Source organism: Periplaneta americana, chromosome 15 (genome assembly GCF_040183065.1).
Source record: "Periplaneta americana isolate PAMFEO1 chromosome 15, P.americana_PAMFEO1_priV1, whole genome shotgun sequence".
Classification (NCBI taxonomy): domain Eukaryota; kingdom Metazoa; phylum Arthropoda; class Insecta; order Blattodea; family Blattidae; genus Periplaneta; species Periplaneta americana.
The window spans coordinates 162837378-162860894 of NC_091131.1; the positions used below are offsets into that span (position 1 = coordinate 162837378).

Genomic DNA, 23517 nt, shown 5'->3' on the forward strand with positions numbered 1-23517 from the left:
TAAACGGCCCGATGGTCTCACCTTAATTCCATGGTGTAGAGGAAAATCTTTAATTTGGGACTCTACTTGCGTTGACACTCTAGCTCCATCTCACTTGCCGAATATCTCCAGACGCGCAGCATCTGCTGCTGAATTAGCCGTGACAAAAAAAGTCAATAAGTATGCTCATCTTTTAGACAATTATATCTTTGCCCCCTTTGCTGTGGAGACCTTCGATCCTTGGAGTCATGACGCTAAAGTTTTGGTATCTCAAATCGGCAAAATTTTGATCTCCATTACCGGTGATCGTCGTTGCACTACTTAATTGCGTCAACGTTTAAGTATTGCAATTCAACGTGGAAATGCAATGAGCGTTTTGGGTACACTTCCAGAGTCCAAGCCTTTGGATGAACTATTTTTCTTGTAAAATATATTATTTAGTATAGATAGATATTTTTAGAAGTATTTTTTTCATTTGCCTAATAGATAATATTTAATACAAAAAAAATTATATTTAGATGTCAAAATTAAAAAAAAAAACTTCGAACATGAATAAGATTTTCAATGAAATTCAAATTTATTTTAATTTATATTTTTGTCTTACGTACCGCCTTTATTATTATTTTTCCAGTACATTCCTAAATATAGTTGACAATTTCATTTTCACCACAAAAAACAAATCAATTGTATGCAAAATTTAATGGTTATATACGGCATGCGACATAATTAATTTAAAGCAGATATAGGCAATTAAAGAGCTACAACATACTACTCTGATTGCGGCAACACGTGTCACCTGTTAACTTCATACGCAGTCATTTAAAAAGGACAAAAACACAATATTCTGAAATATCATTTTTATGAAAAAACAACGAAAGAAAATAAAATGTTCAAATAAATATGGTTTATTTTGAAAGCAGCTTGAACATACTGTAACTGTGTTCCTAATTTAAATTATTACTGTAAAAACCTCGTAAAAATTAATAAAGAGGCAAAATTTCACAACGGTTAAAATTTCTTTTTTATCGATTACATTGACAATCTTTTGAAAATCTGGAGTTATGCCTAACATTGCAATTGTGAGCTAGTGGAATAAATTCTCGTCTGAAATGCGTGATCTCGATTTGGATATTGCTATAGCCAACTGGAGAAAAAGTGCTCACAAATATAAGTTGAACCAATGAAAGAAGCAATTTTCATAACAAAACTCCATAGACGTGGATACTTTGTTTTGCAAGGTCGTTTAAAGACCAATCATATTTGTACATTTACATTTGGTAAATTAATTAATTTACCAAATGCAAATGTACAAATATGATTGGCCTAAAAAAATGTTATGTTTTATTTAACGACGCTCGCAACTGCAGAGTATCAGCGTCGCCGGATGTGCCGGAATTTTGTCCCGCAGGAGTTCTTTTACATTCCAGTAAATCTACTGACATGAGCCTGTCGCATTTAAGCACACTTAAATCCCATCGACCTGGCCCGGGATCGAACCCGCAACCTTGGGCATAGAAGGCCAGCGCTATACCAACTTGCCAACCAGGTCCACTGATTGGTCTATAACCGACCTTGCAAAACAAAGTATCCACGTCTATGGAGTTTTGTTATGAAAATTGCTTCTTTCATTGGTTCAACTTATATTTGTGAGCACTTTTTCTCCAGTTGGCTATTAATTTATTTATTTATTTATTTATTTATTTATTTATTTATTTATTTATTTATTTATTTATTTAAACTGGTAGAGATAAGGCCATCAGGCCTTCTCTTCCCCTCTACCAAGGGATTACAACTACAATATTAAGAATACAATTACAATTATAATTACAATTCATATTAAATTTACAAGTACAATAAAAATCAAAGTACTAAAAGATTAACTGATTAATAATAGCTAGACAGTTTATTGTAAAAGTTAAGAAGAGAGAAAATTGTTTTTGATTAATTAAGTAAAAAGTAAATCTACTCTACACAGTAAGAAAATTCTTAATAAGTTTGCTTTTGAACGCTACTAAATTCCGACAGTCTCTGAGTAGGGTAGGGTATTCCACAAGCGCGAGAGCGAGATTGTGTATGATGATGAATACGATGATGTCTTATGTTTTAGTATGGCTAGTATGTGTCATTTTTGAGTCGAAGAGCTTTCTAACTGATGATCAATGACGAGAATGAATTGGCGAATAATAGAAAGTATTTTTTAATTTTTATAAATCATTGGATCTATTTTTCATCAATTCTCTTATTAAATTGTTAAATACTTGACTGGAGTGTCTAATATTAATATCTGGTTACAGATTAAGAAATTTTAGACAAGGAAATGATACAATTATCTCTGAATTAAATGCATATAAACTCAGTAAGAGACAAACAGTTCTAACTCATCGTATAAATGTACGATATTTTTATATTTTCCTTGAAGAAAAACATTGAAGTCTTTCAGACTCCTGGTTATGTCAAACAGAAAAGCCATATCAATGGCCCAACTCTGGTCTGTTTATTCATTTGTTGTTTCACCCAGAAAAGAAATACATCACAATTATATTATTATTATTATTATTATTATTATTATTATTATTATTATTATTATTATTATTATCATTACTCGTTTTCAGGCTACAGCAGTTTCAGTCACATTACCGAAATATAAACTGTACATGTTTCTTAAACAGGTCCCGTACGGTGATCCACTGATCAAAAAATATTTAACATTTTCCCTCGACTGAACCATCTCACTTGCGTGTAGTATGCCGTCACCCATATCTTTCAGTAATTGTCTGAATTGCCTGTTTCAATGACTTTTATTTTATTGAACTAGCCGTACCCGTGCGCTCCTCTGCACCCGTTAGAAATAAATATAAAGTAATTACATAATTAAAATAGGATATTTGATCCAGGGAACATTCGTGTTTGATAGAAGGATAAATCGTTTAATATGTTACTTAATTTAAATTGCATCCAAATAATTAAAATGCGATCATTTTGGTCCAGAGACACTCATTTGGTGCAATGACAATTCCTTTAACATGTTTCTAATTTTTATTACATGCAACCATAGTTTAATGAACATTGACATCATTTAGATTTAATGTGTATAATTTATTTGGCTTGTTTTAGGTTTCCATTGAATTATGATAATAACTTAATTTTAACCCTTGCTTTCTACGCATTCAGTAAATGGCGTTTGGCCCACTATGGTTCTGAACCCTTCAAATAACTTAAATTATATTATATAATATTACATTACATATATTATATTATATTATATTACATTATATTACATTATATTATATTATATTATATCAGAAGTTACTGTAATAGCATTATAGCATTATGCAAATCTAGTCTTTCAGGTGAAGCTCCCTGTAAAGCAGATTTGAATAATTTCAAGGGAAAAATTGTTCCGGGGCCGGGTATCGATCCCGGGACCTCTGGTTGAACGTACCAGCGCTCTACCACTGAGCTACCCGGGAACTCCACCCGACACCGTCTCAACTTTTCCCTTTATATCCACACAACTCGCGTGGGCTGACGAAACGCCAGAGACCCACAACGAGTGCACACAATCTCTGTGCGACTTGGAATTGTGGTTTTCTGTTAACGTACACAGTAACGTATATATTATGCAAATCTAGTCTTTCAGGTGAAGCTCCCGGGTAGCTCAGTAGTAGAGCGCTGGTACGTTCAACCAGAGGTCCCGCGATCGATACCCGGCCCCGGAACAATTTTTCCCTTGAAATTATTCATTATAGCATTATGTCCATCTAGAGAAACTACACTTTCCAATGGTGAAATAAAACATTTTCTGTAGGCTATCTTTCATAGCTTTCGATTTTTGCTGTCCAAGGCCCCTTATAGACGAAGTCATTTGTTTTTTATTTCATTATACGGCCTTAGATGGCAGTTATTTTAATTTTAAAACTCATTTATCTCATTAACTATCAGTCCAATCAAAATTTTTCTAGGAATAAAATTTATCGCAAATTATTTTTAAAGAAACCTTTGTTATGTAACATGTTTTACAAAAATCAATAATAAGCGAGATATTTAGATTTATTTATAACCCCCCTTCTAAATAATGTATTTTGAATGCCATATAGCCTAAAATCTAAGTTACAACGAACATAATTTATATTCCAATTTTCATCGAAATCCGTTCATCCATTATCGCGTGAAAAGGTAACAAACATACAGACAGACAGACAAAAATTTCAAAAAAGCGATTTTCGGTTTCAGGGTGGTTAATTTTTGGAAAATCGAAAACTGCCAGAAAAATTTCGGCTACAGATTTATTATTAGTATAGATAACGTTTTCACTGCAACGCTCATAACACTTTCGAATTTATGAATTTTCCAGCTTTTTATGTACGAGTATTATACAGTGAAAAATGTAAATAGTATCAGATCTTTGTCTCTACCAAATCGCTTATATAGCCTATTTATTCGGAAGCGCACACGGCCTGCAGCACTCTCCACTGTGATCTAATGATATGTTCTGTGGGATAATGAAGGATAAAATAATAGAATAATATTTAAATACGTTCCGACTTGTCATTCCATTTACTATATTTTGTGCTCAATTTTACTTCTTTCCCATATTCAAAATGATGTTTAAATGAAAATTCATTGTACATTTTTCATCTTTTACACTACATGAAACTTGAATAAATATTTTTATCCACGACCATAACGAAAAACATGCCTTTACCAAATAATTTTGCGTTTGTAAATTAGGCTTTTATTCAACATTACTTTATTCCACTAGGGAGATAAAGATAGTGCTTAAATCTTTTCACTCGCGCAATAAAGATGCACTTACGTCACAAGTACCATAAATAACTATTTCCGTTGTTTTGCTCCAGTAGCTTCCTTAGGCCCGATTGTATAAACCATTTAATCTTAGATCAGAGGTTAAATTGATCCTTGTTTCAGCTGAACTTGGAATTTTGTGTTGTATATAGTCTAATCTGAGATTAATTTGTCTCAAACTAAAGTCAACTTTGACTGAAGAAATTTCTCCGATTAAGTTAGATGATCCAAGTTCAGTTATTTCGTTTCTGTTTGAAATATACGAGTGACAGATTGTGCAAATAAAATATCCATTATTATTAATTTTAATAGATATGTTAGGTACATTTATATATATATATATATATATATATATATATATATATATATATTTCTTTCAATTTCTTGCCTTAATACACAAACATTCTTATATTTTATAAGGCTCTATCGTGTTCAGCAGTATCAAATAACATAACCTATAATTATATTATGTTTATAACAACCATTAATTATTAATGGATATGATAGGTACATTCATAAATGTTCAATTAACTGTATTACTAAAGGAAAATTGTCGTTTTATGAAGCTTTATTATGTTTAGCAGTATCAAACACCATAACATGAAAACAACTTGGAGAACAGTCAACCTTCTTCTCATTGTCCGCCATTATTTACATGGCACTAAAAACCAGTGTATCCAACACAGTGTACGGAAAGTCGCCAAAAAGTAGTTGTAAAGTCGCTAGATTTCTCATTATCAACAAAGAAAGATTAAATTTTGTCACTATGGGATGCCAAAAAGGGTCCCTAAATCCCTATTTAAGCAATATAAAAGTTAAAATAAATTGATGTTGAAAAAGAGTTAAAGTCACTAGATTGGCAACACTGAACAAAACTGTGTAACAGGGTCCGCGCATTACGTATTTCACCTATTTATGCGATGTTGCCAAATCCTTTTCACGTGAACTTAGATTGCATTTGAACCAAGGTAATTTGATCGCAGAAAAGTTTTATACAATAGAAGAAGTGTCTGAACTCGGTTCACTTTTCGATCTTCGATCAAAGTTGATCTTTAGTCAGGGAGTTTTATACAATTGGGCCTTAGAGACATCTTGTAGTGAGATCTACCGCTGACTGCCAGTACATCACCTGATCGGACTGGTACTGGTATAGAAAACATCTAGGGGCGGAGGGGATGGGAGATCACGTAACTTCGACTCCGTGAAAAATGTTCCACTAATTCCTATGTCCGGCTAAAGCATTGTAAGTTATAATATTAGATTTAACGATGGAGGGATCGAAGCAACAATCTGTTATACCATATTTTTAATATTCCTGCGACAAATACTGTACAGACTACCTATTTAAAGTTAAAATATAATATAGCATATTTTGGTATTTTTCCACTATATTTGTTATAAGTTATATTATTTTAATCGTTATTTAACGATGCTGTATCAAATGGTTTATTTACTGTTGATGGAATTGGTAAACGTGAGATGGTATTTGGCGAGATGAGACCGAGGATTTGCCTTGGTATTACCTGACATTCGTCTTGTAGTTAGGAAAAACTCAGTAAAAACCCAACCAGGTCATCAGCCCAAGTGGGAATCACTTATTTAACGATGCTGTATCAAATGGTTTATTTACTGTTGATGGAATTGGTAAACGTGAGATGGTATTTGGCGAGATGAGACCGAGGATTTGCCTTGGTATTACCTGACATTCGTCTTGTAGTTAGGAAAAACTCAGTAAAAACCCAACCAGGTCATCAGCCCAAGTCGGAATCACTTATTTAACGATGCTGTATCAAATGGTTTATTTACTGTTGATGGAATTGGTAAACGTGAGATGGTATTTGGCGAGAAGAGACCGGGGATTTGCCTTGGTATTACCTGATATTCGTCTTCTAGTTAGGAAAAACTCAGTAAAAACCCAACCAGGTCATCAGCCCAAGTGGGAATCACTTATTTAACGATGCTGTATCAAATGGTTTATTTACTGTTGATGGAATTGGTAAACGTGAGATGGTATTTGGCGAGATGAGACCGAGGATTTGCCTCGGTATTACCTGACATTCGTCTTGTAGTTAGGAAAAACTCAGTAAAAACCCAACCAGGTCATCAGCCCAAGTCGGAATCACTTATTTAACGATGCTGTATCAAATGGTTTATTTACTGTTGATGGAATTGGTAAACGTGAGATGGTATTTGGCGAGATGAGACCGAGGATTTGCCTTGGTATTACCTGACATTCGTCTTGTAGTTAGGGAAAACTCAGTAAAAACCCAACCAGGTCATCAGCCCAAGTGGGAATCAAACCTCTAACCCTAGCTACGTAGCTTCTCGTTTTCAACATTTGTCTTCATATCATGAAATAGATACTCGCTCACAACACCATATCACACTCTCCATTCCTAAACACAGAACATCCTTGTACTCTCCATCTTTCACCGTCTCTGCAGCTCATCTCTGGAACTCTCTACCACAACATGTCAGAGACTGTCCGACATTGTCTAGTTTCAAAAATAAATTAAAACTGCACTTTTTCAATTCAGATATCTTTCAGTTATAAGTCCTTTTCTCTGCGCTAGTTTTGTAAAAATATAGGCTATATATTTCTTTCCTTCCTTTCCCCTTTTTGATCTCTTTATCAGCCAATGAATTTATTATCATAGCCTTCTTATTGTGAATTTTATTTAATATTCGTATTTCTTTTCTTTTTTATTATTATTGTATTACATTCCATTTTGTTATATACTATCTTACGTTTTCCATATTAACCATTTGTATTGAGTTGCTTTTACTATATTCCAATGTATTTCACTTTCTTTTTTCTATTATTGTATTATTTTCATGTTGTTTAGTGTCGATTTTATTATGCTATTATTTTTTTTGTAATATGTTAGTATTCTGTTCTTTAACTTTTTGTTAACTTTTAACTGCTTGTATACTTTGTGACCTGGTAGAGTTAGTATTCTGTTCTTTAACTTTTTGTTAACTTTTAACTGGTTGTATACTTTGTGACCTGGCCTTAACTCTGTCAGTATAAATAAATACCAATAGCTCTTTCTGGAGTGCATGTATAAATATTGGCATAACTATGATTAAATACTTAGAAGGTCGAAATACAAAAATGTTCATAAGTTAAGATTTAAAATAATGGAGATAATTATTACACTAAATAGTGTTCAGACAACTGTAATAATTATCTCCATTATTTTAAATTGGCATAACTAAATTTTTGCAGCTAATGTGTCCTTGAATATATATTCAAGTTTTGAAAGCTGTGATGGAGTATTTAAGTACCTATCTGTGATATATCCTACTGATATTATTTACTGAGCAAGCAGACCATTATTTTACTTATTGTAATATTAAATGAGCTGTCTTTATGATATTTTTCAGGCTGCATAGATTTCATGCTGGTAGCCTGCACTTCGTTCCAGTGAAAAAGAAATCGCTTACGATGGGGATGAATTGCACCAAGTGTTGTAAATTGGTAAGTTTCTTTGCCATAACCTTAACTTTTATTTTCGTATTTCATTATCTAGTTCAGGCGTGTCCAAACGTTTTTTAAAAACGGCCATTGCCGCTAATATAGATTAGTTCACAGGCATTGTGATTCAGTTTAATAAATGGTTCTTATTTCATTTATTTTATTCCATAAACTATTATATTAGCGTTGTAGGTGTGGAACAAGTTACACAAAAATATATGTTGTTGTTGTTTTCTAATGCCAGGCGTTTGACAAAGTCATTTGACCTCTTGCACTCCAATATTTTTCAAAGATATTATCATGACTAGCCACTGAAGCACAGATTTTGAGGTGTTCCGAATCCATTTCTTGGTTTGAGTTGCACAATGGACAGTTAGGGGACTGATATATTCCAATTCTATGCAGGTGTTTGGCCAAACAATCATGGCCTGTTGCCAATCTAAATGCAGCTACACACTATTTTCGTGGTAAATCGGGAATTAACTGTGGATTTTGATGCAGAGAGTTCCATTTTTTCCTTTGGGATTGAGTTATCAAATTTTGTTTGTTGAAGTCTAAGTATGTAGATTTAATAAATCTCTTCACAGAGTAATACGTAGATTTAGTAACAGGTCTGTAAGTAGCAGTGCTGTCCTTTGCTAAAGCATCCGCATTCTCGTTTCCCAGGATTCCACAATGGGATGGTATCCATTGGAATACAATTCTTTTATTGAGTGATCTTAATTGAGAGAGCATTTTAGTTATTTCTGCTGTTTGAGATGAAGGTGTGTGTTTAGAGACTATTGATAGGATAGCTGCTTTGGAGTCTGACAATATAACTGCATTCTTAAATTTATGAATGTGGCATAGAAGATTCCTGAGACTTTCACTTATTGCAATGATTTCACCATCAAAACTTGTTGTTCCATATCCAAGAGATCTATAAAGTGAGAAGAGACAGCACGTAACACCTGCACCGGCACCTTGTTCTCACAAAAATATATAAATCACAGCAAGTTGATTAAATCAATTTATAAGCATAAACAATTCTCATTCGAATAGGAAGTACGACTGTAGAGAAATATTTTTAGTTCTGTTCTGAAACTTTCCTCTTGGCCCTTCAAAGCTGTAAGGCGATGGATCGATGAAAATAGTAAAAAATAATCTCCAAAAAACAAAAACTTTGATTATTCTAAAAAAAATAGTGGTTGGGGTGAACTTATATCAATTTTTATTTACAGACTGAAATCTATAATGAAATATATAATTTTGTACAAAATATCAGTGCGAATAATTATAGCCCTGGGCAAAACCGCGAAATGAAATTATTTCCACAATAATTAGGAAGAAATGAAGGAACTATATCTAGTAACACAGAAATAAATCCGTAGCAGCCATTGCAGCCAACAATTTAAAATCGAAATACCGCTCAGGGAAAGATTATGTAGTAGCTCATGCTTCCACTAGAAACACTGCCATCTTGTGGGGACAAGACTTAATAATAAAGTGACAAACCTGCCACCTTGCGTTTCCTAGAGACATTATTAGTCGCATATGATTGATTGATTTATTGATATAGTTCACAAGTACAAAACTTAATAATATAACAAAAGATCTATAAACAAATGTAGTTCTACATACTAAATATACAATTTCCTAGACTTATCATTTTAACGCAAATCTCAATAATTTATTGGTTCAAACTTGCACTTACGTTTGGTTTTAGTGCATGTTTAAACCAATAATGATAACCACTAAGACATTAAACCTTATTTATCTGCCCTTTTCACAATTTAATTGTAATTATTTAGGTCTTACTTTACATAATAACTTATTATTCCAAAAAAATGTGATCAGATGTCGACATAATGTAAGTCATGAACCTGAATTAGCTGACTCGATACATTCTATATGTAGGTTAATCTTTATTTCTTACAATATTTCCTTGTCAGCAGAAACGTTTGCGTAACTTCAATGAAGACTATCACATACCCGCTTAAACACAAACTTGCCAAGTTGCTTACATAATCAACCTCAATTTAGTTTCATAATTGTGTCTCATGTACTCATTATCAATTCATTACTATTATAATTATAATGCCTACTAAATTTATTATAAATGCAGTATTATTGAAATTAAAACATATTATTAAAGCAATTTATAAAGTCAAAATTATCTTCTGAACCTTTACTAAATACGAGTAATATAGCTATCGGAATACATTAATAACTACCTTAATTCTCTATTTTCAATTTTTATTATTTTAAAACTTTGACGTAATTCTATCCTATTTACAAAACCTGTCTGCTTATCTAATTTAATTAATAATAAGTGTTTCTAATTTTAGGAAAATTTAGTCTTTGCTGATGCCTATCTCTTAGTAGGTAGTTTCGTTCAGTATCTATAGTTTTGATTGAATCTACTTTATTTCTGATAGAGTTTCTATTTGTCAATTTACCTCTTAATAACTGTTCGTCACCTTCTTCTACTCCATCGGTCGGTAACGCACAGTTCCTCCATACTGCAGCACTTCCTCTCGCGCACTCCGGACTACCAACGGCATGTGGCATTCTTATAAATTGATCGCTGGCTTTGCCGGTTGATCCACAATCGCTTCTCCTTGTTGAGTTTTCACTTGCGCGCCTCAGCCTACCCTCACTGGTTGTTCTCTCAGTCTGTGCCTCAGCTCCCCAAACAGCATCTTCACTGGTTCCTGCATCTTCTTCCATACTAGGTTGTCCTTCTTCACTCTTCTTTCTTCCAAAGGGATCTGTGAAAACAGTGTTCTCTAGTTTACTTAGGTATGCTCTAATATCATTCACTCCCGTAAGATAATCAATTCTTCTATTTGTTATTTCTGATTTCTTCTGCCCACTTGATGAGTTACTATTCTTATCAGTCCTCTCTGCGCTTCTAGACTTCCTGTTTCGTGATGCACTTCTTCTGTTTACGTGTGGTGTAGATGATGCTCTATTTCCACAAGTCTCTATTTCCTTATTTCTGTTCTTGTTACCGCAACTGAATAAATCCTCAATGTTTTGATTATTTAAGGACTCTACGTTAACTATGTTTCCGTTTATCTTCATTTTATCTTTTACTAAAGTTGCCCTAAATCCTTTACCTCGAGCTTCTTTTAATATTGGAATTAACTTCTTTCGTTTCTCTCTAATTTCTTTTGCAAAGTCATTTTCTATTAATATATTTGTGCCTTTGAGTTGACGCGTATTGGCAATGATGTGTTCTTTGATAAAGTAACTGTTCAATTTCACAATAATTGGTCTTTTATTTCCCTTACCTATTCTATACGCGTTATTTATCGCACTTATGTCCAAGTTTAGACTGAAATACTTAGTTAATAATTCTAACACCACGTAACCAGTATCAATTCCTTTTTCATGATTGCACTCTTCAACACCATAAATTACAATGTTATTAATTCTACTATCATCTTCCCATTTTTTAACTATCGATTTTAACACCACCTGCTCTTGGATAACCTCCTTTAACTTCTTTTCCACTTCAGTGTACCTGTTTACTAATGTATCTATATCACTTGCTACTTTGTTTAGTAGAACACTTGCCTTCAGTCTGTCTTCTCTCGTTTCTTTCATATAGTTTATCCATTCTCTTTGAAACACTTCATCACTATAGACTCTTCCTTCTGTATCTCCAGGACCAGGGTTTAACTCCACATTTCCAATAATCAGTAGAATTGATAAAACAGCCGCTGCCACAAATATGTTGATTCTATCAGACACTATTACATTATCACCTTTTGAACATCTGCAACACTGCCCTGCATTGAAGCACCCGATTCGCGCCCTGTAAGAATTTAGGTCGTCGCCCATACCTTCTTCACACGCTAACCTACTTGCATATGCTGCTTACTACACAACCGTTCTCTACGACAGCACTTTGTGAACTGATTAGTCGCATATGAAACGACTTTTAAGTCCCGATCCCACTTTGCGGATTGAATCGAAACGAAGAGTCTACTGCTGCTCACAACGAGTTAGAAAGAGAGTTAGTCTTCTCTTTGTAACTCGTTGGCTGTTCACAATAATGAAATCGAACCGAAGACTACTTTTGTATTTTGTCATACAAAGAGAATAATTCAGTACAAGATTTATTAATTTGTCTTTGTTCATATTACATTGTGATTTTTTATATACGTACTATTTTAGCAATAGTAAACTAATTATGAATCGATCTCTTTCATTTATTTTTTTCGCGAAGGGTTCACGAGGACTTACGATCATACCCGAAACAAGAAATTTTGTTCGACAGTGAAGTAAATAAATAGTCTATAGTTCCTGAATTCTGTTCTGCTCCATCCGATGTGCCGTTTCGTCCTATCTTCCATTCAAATACACTGTGAACAGAAATTTCGTTCGATTCGAAGTACTTCCCGGCCGAAACGAAATAGTATCTGGTATAGAAGTTAATTCTGTGTTGTTTGTCCAATACCGTGCAATTCTTTTTTTCTAAATAAAACGCAGAATATGTATAACACGATAAAAATTGAAGGCAGCACAAAGATAAACGACCCTACTGTGAATCACCATTATTTCCAAAATTAAACTACTTTAATTACTCCATTATATTAAGATTTTTTGTAAAAATGAAGTTTACTCAGCTATCACCTCACCTAACCCACTCTAACCTTGTCACAGTCCTCGTCTCCTGCAAATAATCTATCCCCTCAACTAGCCCACTCTAACCTTGTCACAGTTCTCGGTCTCCTGTCACTTATCATATCAATAACCCACTCTAACCTTGTCACAGTTCTCGGTCTCCTGTCACTTATCTATCACATCAACTAACCCACTCTAACCTTGTCACAGTTCTCGTCTCCTGTCACTTATCTATCCCCTCAACTAACCCACTCTAACCTCGTCTCAGTTCTCAGTCTCCTGTCACTTATCTATCCCCTCAACTAACCCTCTCTATGCTTGTCACAGTTCTCGGTCTCCTGTCAATTATCTATCCCCTCAACTAACCCACTCTAACCATGTCATAGTTCTCGTCTCCTGTCACTTATCTATACCCTCAACTAACCCACTCTAACCTTGTCACAGTTCTCGTCTCCTGTCACTTATCTATCCCCTCAACTAACCCACTCTAACCTTGTCACAGTTCTCGTCTCCTGTCACTTATCTATCCCCTCAACTAACCCACTCTAACCTTGTCATAGTTCTCGTCTCCTGTCACTTATCTATCCCCTCAACTAACCCACTCTAACCTTGTCACAGTTCTCGGTCTCCTGTCACTTATCTATCCCCTCAACTAACCCTCTCTAACCTTGTCACAGTTCTTGTCTTCTGTCATCTATCCCCTCAACTAACCCACTCTAACATTGTCACAGTTCTCGGTCTTCTGTCATCTATCACCTCAACTAACCCACTCTACCCTTGTCACAGTTCTCGGTCTCCTGTCACTTATCTATCACCTCAACTAACCCACTCTAACCTTGTCATAGTTCTCGTCTCCTGTCACTTATCTATCCCCTCAACTAACCCACTCTAACCTTGTCAAAGTTCTCGTCTCCTGTCACTTATCTATCCCCCCAACTAACCCACTCTAACCTTGTCATAGTTCTCGGTCTCCTGTCACTTATCTATCCCCTCAAATAACCCACTCTAACCTTGTCACAGTTCTCGTCTTCTGTCACTTATCTATCACCTCAACTAACCCACTCTAACCTTGTCACAGTTCTCGGTCTCCTGTCACTTATCTATCCCCTCAACTAACCACCTCTAACCTTGTCACAGTTCTCGGTCTCCTGTCACTTATCATATCAATAACCCTCTCTAACCTTGTCACGGTTCTCGTCTTCTGTCACATATTTATCCCCTCAGCTATCCCACTCTAACCTTGTCACAGTTCTCGGTCTCCTGTCACTTATGTATCACCTCAATTAACCCACTCTAACCTTGTCACAGTTCTCGTCTTCTGCCATCTATCCCCTCAACTAACCCACTCTAACCTTGTCACAGTTCTCGGTCTCCTGTCACTTATCTATTACCTCAACTAACCCCCTCTAACCTTGTCACGGTTCTCGTCTCCTGTCACTTATCTATCCCCTCAACTAACCCACTCTAACCTTGTCACAGTTCTCGGTCTCCTGTCACTTATGTATCCCCTCAACTAACCCTCTCTAACCTTGTCACAGTTCTCGTCTTCTGTCATCTATCCCCTCAACTAACCCACTCTAACCTTGTCACAGATCTCGGTCTCCTGTCACTTATCTATCCCCTCAACTAACCCACTCTAACCTTGTCACAGTTCTCATCTTCTGTCACTTATCTATCACCTCAACTAACCCACTCTAACCTTGTCACAGTTCTCGGTCTCCTGTCACTTATCTATCCCCTCAACTAACCCTCTCTAACCTTGTCACAGTTCTCGGTCTCCTGTCACTTATCATATCAATAACCCTCTCTAACCTTGTCACAGTTCTCGTCTTCTGTCACTTATCTATCCCCTCAGCTAACCCACTCTAACCTTGTCATAGTTCTCGTCTCCTGTCACTTATCTATCCCCTCAACTAACCCACTCTAACCTTGTCATAGTTCTCGGTCTCCTGTCACTTATCTATCCCCTCAAATAACCCACTCTAAACTTGTCACAGTTCTCGTCTTCTGTCACTTATCTATCACCTCAACTAACCCCCTCTAACCTTGTCACAGTTCTCGGTCTCCTTTCACTTATCATATCAATAACCCCCTCTAACCTTGTCACAGTTCTCGTCTTCTGTCACATATTTATCCCCTCAGCTAACCCACTCTAACCTTGTCACAGTTCTCGGTCTCCTGTCACTTATGTATCACCTCAATTAACCCACTCTAACCTTGTCACAGTTCTCGCCTTCTGCCATCTATCCCCTCAACTAACCCACTCTAACCTTGTCACAGTTCTCGGTCTCCTGTCACTTATCTATTACCTCAACTAACCCCCTCTAACCTTGTCACAGTTCTCCGACTCCTGTCACTTATCTATCCCCTCAACTAACCCACTCTAACCTTGTCATAGTTCTCGTCTCCTGTCACTTATCTATCCCCTCAACTAACCCACTCTAACCTTGTCATAGTTCTCGGTCTCCTGTCACTTATCTATCCCCTCAACTAACCCACTCTAACCTTGTCACAGTTCTCGTCTTCTGTCACTTATCTTTCACCTCAACTAACCCTCTCTAACCTTGTCACAGTTCTCGGTCTCCTGTCACTTATCATATCAATAACCCTCTCTAACCTTGTCACAGTTCTCGTCTTCTGTCACTTATCTATCCCCTCAACTAACCCACTCTAACCTTGTCACAGTTCTCGGTCTCCTGTCACTTATCTGTCACCTCAATTAACCCACTCTAACCTTGTCACAGTTCTCGTCTTCTGTCATCTATCCCCTCAACTAACCCACTCTAACCTTGTCACAGTTCTCGGTCTCCTGTCACTTATCTATCCCCTCAACTAACCCTCTTTAACCTTGTCACAGTTCTCGGTCTCCTGTCACTTATTTATCACCTCAACTAACCCTCTCTAACCTTGTCACAGTTCTCGGTCTACTGTCACTTATCTATCCCCTCAACTAACCCTCTCTAACCTTGTTACAGTTCTCGGTCTACTACTTTTCTTGTAAAAGATATTATTTAGTATACCCTAGATGGATATTTTTAGAAGTATTTTTTTTTCATTACTAGATAATATTTTATACAAAAAAAATTATATTTAGATGTCAAAATAAAAAAAAACTTCGAACATGAATAAGATTTTCAATGAAATTCAAACTTATTTTCATTTATAATTTTGTCTTACGTACCGCCTTTATTATTATTTTTCCAGTACATTCCTAAATGTAGTCGACAATTTCATTTTCACCACAAAAAACGAATCAATTGTATGCAAAGTTTAATGGTTATATACGGCATGCGACATATTTAATCTAAAGCAGGTATAGGCAATTAAAGAGATACAACATACTACTCTGATTGCGGCAACACGTGTCACCTGTTAACTTCATACCCAGTGGTGGATCACATGAAGTCATTTAAACAGGACAAAAACACAATATTCTGAAATATCATTTTTATGAATAACAACGAAAGAAAGTAAAATCTTCAAATAAATATGGTTTATTTTGAAAGCAGCTTGAACATACTGTACAGCAACTGTGTTCCTAATTTAAATTATTACCGTAAAAACCTCGTAAAAATTAATAAAGAGGCAAAATTTCACAACGGTTAAAATTTAATACCATATTCATTCTTTTTTATCGATTACATTGACAATCTTTTGAAAAATCTGGAGTTATGCCTAACATTGCAATTGTGAGCTACTGGAATAAATTCTCATCTGAAATGCGTTATCTCGATTTGGATATTGCAATAGCCAACTGGAGAAAAAGTGCTCACAAATATAAGTTGAACCAATGAAAGAAGCAATTTTCATAACAAAACTCCATAGACGTGGATACTTTGTTTTGCAAGGTCGTTTATACACCAATCATATTTGTACATTTGCATTTGGTAAATTAATTACTTAATTTATTTATTTATTTATTTATTTGTTTATTTATTTATTTATTTATTTATTTATTTATTTATTTATTTATTTAAGCTGGTAGAGATAAGGCCATCAGGCCTTCTCTTCCCCTCTACCAAGGGATTACAACTACAATATTAAGAATACAATTACAATTATAATTACAATTAATATTAAATTTACAAGTACAATAAAAATCAAAGTACTAAAAGATAAACTGATTAATAATAGCTAGACAGTTTATTGTAAATGTTAAGAAGAGAGAAAAGTTTTTTTGATTAATTAAGTAAAAAGTAAACCTACTCTACGCAGTACGAAAATTCTTAATAAGTTTGCTTTTGAACGCTACTAAATTCCGACAGTCTCTGAGTAGAGTCAGGTATTCCATAAGCGCGAGAGCGAGATTGTGTATGATGATGAATACGATGATGTCTTATGTTTTAGTATGGCTAGTATGTGTCATTTTTGAGTCGAAGAGCTTTCTAACTAATGATCAATGACGAGAATGAATTGGCGAATAATAGAAAGTATTTTTTAATTTTTATAAATCATTGGATCTATTTTTCATCAATTCTCTTATTAAATTGTTAAATACTTGACTGGAGTGTCTAATATTGACATCGGGTTACAGATTAAGAAATTTTAGACAAGGAAATTATACAATTATCTCTGAATTAAATGCATATAAACTCAGTAAGAGACAAACAGTTCTAACTCATCGTATAAATGTACGATATTTTTATATTTTCCTTGAAGAAAAACATTGAAGTCTTTCAGACTCCTGGTTATGTCAAACAGAAAAGCCTTATCAATGGCCCAACTCTGGTCTGTTTATTCATTTCTTGTTTCACCCAGAAAAGAAATACATCACAATTATATTATTATTATTATTATTATTTTTATTATTATTATTATTATTATTATTATTATTATTATTATTATTATTATCATTACTCGTTTTCAGGCTACAGCAGTTTCAGTCACATTACCGAAATATAAACTGTACATGTTTCTTAAACAGGTCACGTACGGTGATCCACTGATCAAAAAATATTTAACATTTTCCCACGACTGAACCATCTCACTTGCGTGTAGTATGCCGTCACCCATATCTTTCAGTAATTGTCTGAATTGTCTGTTTCAATGACTTTTATTTTATTGAACTAGCCGTACCCGTGCGCTCCACTGCACCCGTTAGAAATAAATATAAAGTAATTACATAATTAAAATAGGATATTTGATCCAGGGAACATTCGTGTTTGATAGAAGGATAAATCGTTTAATATGTTACTTAATTTAAATTGCATCCAAATAATTAAAATGCAATCATTTTGGTCCAGAGACCACTCATGTGGTGCAATGACAATTCCTTTAACATGTTTCTAATTTTTATTACATGCAACCATAGTTTAATGAACATTGACATCATTTAGATTTAATGTGTATAATTTATTTGGCTTGTTTTAGGTTTCCATTGAATTATGATAATAACTTAATTTTAACCCTTGCTTTCTACGTATTCAGTAAATGGCGTTTGGCCCACTATGGTTCTGTACCCTTCAAATAACTTAAATTATATTATATAATATTACATTACATATATTATATTATATTATATATTATATTATATTATATTATATTATATTATATTATATTACATTATATTATATCAGAAGTTACTGTAATAGCATTATAGCATTATGCAAATCTAGTCTTTCAGGTGAAGCTCCCTGTAAAGCAGATTTGAATAATTTCATGGGAAAAATTGTTCCGGGGCCGGGTATCGATCCCGGGACCTCTGGTTGAACGTACCAGCGCTCTACCACTGAGCTACCCGGGAACTCCACCCGACACCGTCTCAACTTTTCCCTTTATATCCACACAACTCGCGTGGGCTGACGAAACGCCAGAGACCCACAACGAGTGCACACAATCTCTGTGTGACTTGGAATTGTGGTTTTCTGTTAACGTACACAGTAACGTATATATTATGCAAATCTAGTCTCTCAGGTGAAGCTCCCGGGTAGCTCAGTGGTAGAGCGCTGGTACGTTCAACCAGAGGTCCCGCGATCGATACCCGGCCCCGGAACAATTTTTCCCTTGAAATTATTCATTATAGCATTATGTCCATCTAGAGAAACTACACTTTCCAATGGTGAAATAAAACATTTTCTGTAGGCTATCTTTCATAGCTTTCGATTTTTGCTGTCCAAGGCCCCTTATAGACGAAGTCATTTTTTTTTTATTTCATTATACGGCATTAGATGGCAGTTATTTTAATTTTAAAACTCATTTATCTCATTAACTATCAGTCCTTACTTACTTACTTACAAATGGCTTTTAAGGAACCCGAAGGTTCATTGCCGCCCTCACATAAGCCCGCCAGCGGTCCCTATCCTGTGCAAGATTAATCCAGTCTCTATCATCATACCCCACCTCCCTCAGATCCATTTTAATATTATCCTCCCATCTACGTCTCGGCCTCCCTAAAGGTCTTTTTCCCTCCGGTCTCCCAACTAACACTCTATATGCATTTCTGGATTCGCCCATACGTGCTACATGCCCTGCCCATCTCAAACGTCTGGATGTAATGTTCCTAATTATGTCAGGTGAAGAATACAATGCGTGCAGTTCTGTGTTGTGTAACTTTCTCCATTCTCCTGTAACTTCATCCCTCTTAGCCCCAAATATTTTTCTTAGCACCTTATTCTCAAACACCCTGAACCTATGTTCCTCTCTCAGAGTGATAGTCCAAGTTTCACAACCATACAGAAGAACCGGTAATATAACTTTTTTATAAATTCTAACTTTCAGATTTTTCGACAGCAGACTGGATGATAAGAGCTTCTCAACCGAATAATAACACGCATTTCCCATATTTATTCTGTGTTTAATTTCCTCCCGAGTGTCATTTATATTTGTTACTGTTGCTCCAAGATATTTGAATTTTTCCACCTCTTCGAAGGATAAATCTCCAATTTTTATATTTCCATTTCGTACAATATTCTGGTCACGAGACATAATCATATACTTTGTCTTTTCGGGATTTACTTCCAAACCGATCGCTCTACTTGCTTCAAGTAAAATTTCCGTGTTTTCCCTAATCGTTTGTGTATTTTCTCCTAACATATTCACGTCATCCGCATAGACAAGAAGCTGATGTAACCCGTTCAATTCCAAACCCTGCCTGTTATCCTGAACTTTCCTAATGGCATATTCTAGAGCGAAGTTAAAAAGTAAAGGTGATAGTGCATCTCCTTGCTTTAGCCCGCAGTGAATTGGAAAAGCATTAGATAGAAACTGACCTATACGGACTCTGCTGTACGTTTCACTGAGCCACATTTTAATTAATCGAACTAGTTTCTTGGGAATACCAAATTCAATAAGAATATCATATAATACTTCCCTCTTAACCGAGTCATAAGCCTTTTTGAAATCTATGAATAACTGATGTACTGTACCCTTATACTCCCATTTTTTCTCCATTATCTGTCGAATACAAAAAATCTGATCAATAGTCGATCTATTACGCCGAAAACCGCACTGATGATCCCCAATAATTTCATCTACGTACGGAGTTAATCTTCTCAAAAGAATATTGGACAAAATTTTGTACGACGTCAACAAAAGTGATATTCCTCGAAAGTTACCAGAGTTGGTTTTGTGCCCCTTTTTAAAAATAGGTACAATTATGGACTCCTTCCATTGTTCTGGTACAATTTCCTTTTCCCAAATAGCAAGTACAAGTTTATAAATTTCGCTATATAATGCACTTCCACCCTCTTGTATTAATTCTGCTGGAATTTGATCGATACCTGGAGACTTGTACTTTTTCAGATTTTCTATCGCAATTTCGACTTCTGTAAGCGTGGGTTCGGGTATAAATGGCTCAGCAGTTTGTATTTCAATTTCGTCCCGATCATTTCTATTTGGCCTATGTACATTTAGTAGTTGCGCAAAATAGTTTTTCCATCTGTTTAGGATTGATGGAGAGTCTGCAAGCAAGTCACCATTCTCATCCTTGATAACGTTTACCCTTGGCTGATATCCATTCTTAAATTCCTTTATACCCTTATATAAATCTCGAATGTTTTTATTCTTACTATTTGTTTCTACCTCATTCAGTTTTTCCTTCAAGTAACCTCTCTTTTTATTCCTAAGTGTACGACTTGCTTCCCGTCTTTCATTGAAATAATTATCTCTCTTCTCCTCAACTGGATCCTGTAAGAATTTCAATTTTGCCTGTTTCCTTCTTTCTACTACCATGCAACAATCTTCATCAAACCACGGTTTCTTTTTCTTAGTTTCATAATAACCTATGCTCTGCTCAGCTGCAATTTTGATACTATATCTGATATTTTCCCACACGCTATTAACATCTAATTCTTTCTCAACTTCGTCGGAACTTTCTAAAGTGGCAAACCTATTCGAAATTTCGACCTGATAATTTTGCTTAGCTTCCTCGTCCTTTAATTTCAAAATATTGAATTTAGTAATATTAACTTGTTGCTCTACTCGCTTGGCTACTGATAATCTTTCTCTTAATTCTCCAATCACCAAATAATGGTCAGAATTACAGTCTGCACCCCTGAAAGTTCGAATATCTACTATACTAGTATGTCTCCGTTTATCTATCAAGATGTGATCTATTTGGTTGTGTGTCAATCCATCTGGAGAAGTCCAAGTATATTTATATATATCCTTATGGGGGAATGTTGTACTTTTGACAATTAAATTTTTCGATGTGGCAAAGTTGACTAATCTAACTCCATTGTCACTACTAATTGCGTGTAGGCTCTCTTTTCCAATAGTTGGTCTAAAAATATCCTCCCGTCCTACTTTAGCATTGAAATCCCCCAATAAAATTTTCATGTGATATCTAGGGAACTGATCGAAAGTATGTTCCAATTCCTCATAGAAGCTATTCTTTATATGGTCGTCTTTCTCTTCTGTAGGGGCGTGAGCATTTATAACTATGATGTCGCACCATCTACCCTTAAGTACTAAATATGATAACCTGTCACTGATAAATTCAACCTTTTTTACTGCTGATTTTATTCTTTTATGAACAAAGAATCCTGTTCCTAATTGGTGATTATTGTTTCCTTCCCCATAATACAACAAGTCATCTCCTATTTGTGATATGCCATTCCCATCTAACCTAACCTCTTGTACTCCTACGAAGTCTATTCTATATCTAGCTAGTTCTTTTGCTACTAATGTTACCCCTCCTGTTCTATAAAGACTAGTAACTATCAGTCCTATCAAAATTTTTCTAGGAATAAAATTTATCGCAAATTATTTTTAAAGAAACCTTTGTTATGTAACATGTTTCACATAAATCAATAATAAGCGAGATATTTCGATTTATTTAATTCAGGCCCCCTTATAACCCCCCTTTTAAATAATGTATTTTGAATGCTATATAGCCTAAAATCTAAGTTACAACGAACTTAATTTATATTCCAATTTTCATATAAATCGGTTAAGGCATTATCGCGTGAAAAGGTAATAAACATACAGACAGACAAACAAAATTTTCAAAAAAGCGATTTTCGGTTTCAGGGTGGTTAATTATATATGTTAGGACCAATTATTTTTGGAAAATCGAAAATTACCAGAAATATTTCGGCTACAGATTTATTATTAGTATAGATAACGTTTTCACTGCAACGCTCATAACACTTTCGAATTTATGAATTTTCCAGCTTTTTATGTACGAGTATTATACAGCGAAAAATGTAAATAGTATCAGATCTTTTTCTCTACCAAATCGCTTAAATATTTACTCGGAAGCGCACACGGCCTGCAGCACTCTCCACTGTGATCTAATGATATGTTCTGTGGGATAATGAAGGATAAAATAATAGAATAATATTTAAATACGTTCCGACTTGTTATTCCATTTACTATATTTTGTGCTCAATTTTACTTCTTTCTCATATTCAAAATGATGTTTAAATGAAAATTCATTGTACATTTTTCATCTTGTACACTACATGAAACTTGAATAAATATTGTGAATTTTATTAGTAACAACAATGTAATTTATTCGTCACAACAATAATTCCTTTCTACAATTCACCTTAACGCTCTCGTCAACAATTGGATCTCCACTCAACACAGTATTCGTTATAGCACTCCACCGACGACAATGACAATTTACTTGGACTATCACGCACAACAATGAACTGTTAATCTTAACTAATATTTACAAAGCACTATTTACAAATCAGAACTACCAGTTCTCAGTTCACAGTTCTTCTATCTCAGTCACACGAGTTCACAGTATCTCGAACCACAGACTTTCAGAGACAGTTCACTGTACTCGAACTCGGGTCCCTCCAACTGCGGTCCACTGCACTCGAACTCAGGTCCCTCCAACTGCGATCCACTGCACTCGAACTCAGGCCTTCGGATGCTGACGCAGATGCGGACGCACACTCGAGTCGAACTCCGGTTGGCTTGACTGGCTTGCTTGCTCTGGCTTACTCACTGACTGAATAACTGAAAACTCTACAACAACAACAACTCTAGTTCGCTGGCGCCTGCTCTTTTATAGCAAAATCATAGTTGCGAGAACCTTCTACAGGTGTGTAGAGAATTATCTCAATATCTCTACATCGACATTTCTGGAAGGGCCGGGAAGGTCCGTTCCCCCTTCCCTCCGTAAGCAGCTGCGCGCGCGGACTCGTCGCGTGACGTAATACACCCTCTCTCTTCTCTCCACCGCGCGA

The 23517-nt window shown here is 35.2% G+C and overlaps 1 protein-coding gene across 4 annotated transcripts in view; it reads right to left on the bottom strand.

The window, feature by feature from the left end:
- The window catches only part of wry (weary), a 1511805-nt gene that overhangs the window by 1096930 nt on the left and 391358 nt on the right, over nt 1–23517 (bottom strand). The window lies entirely within an intron of this gene.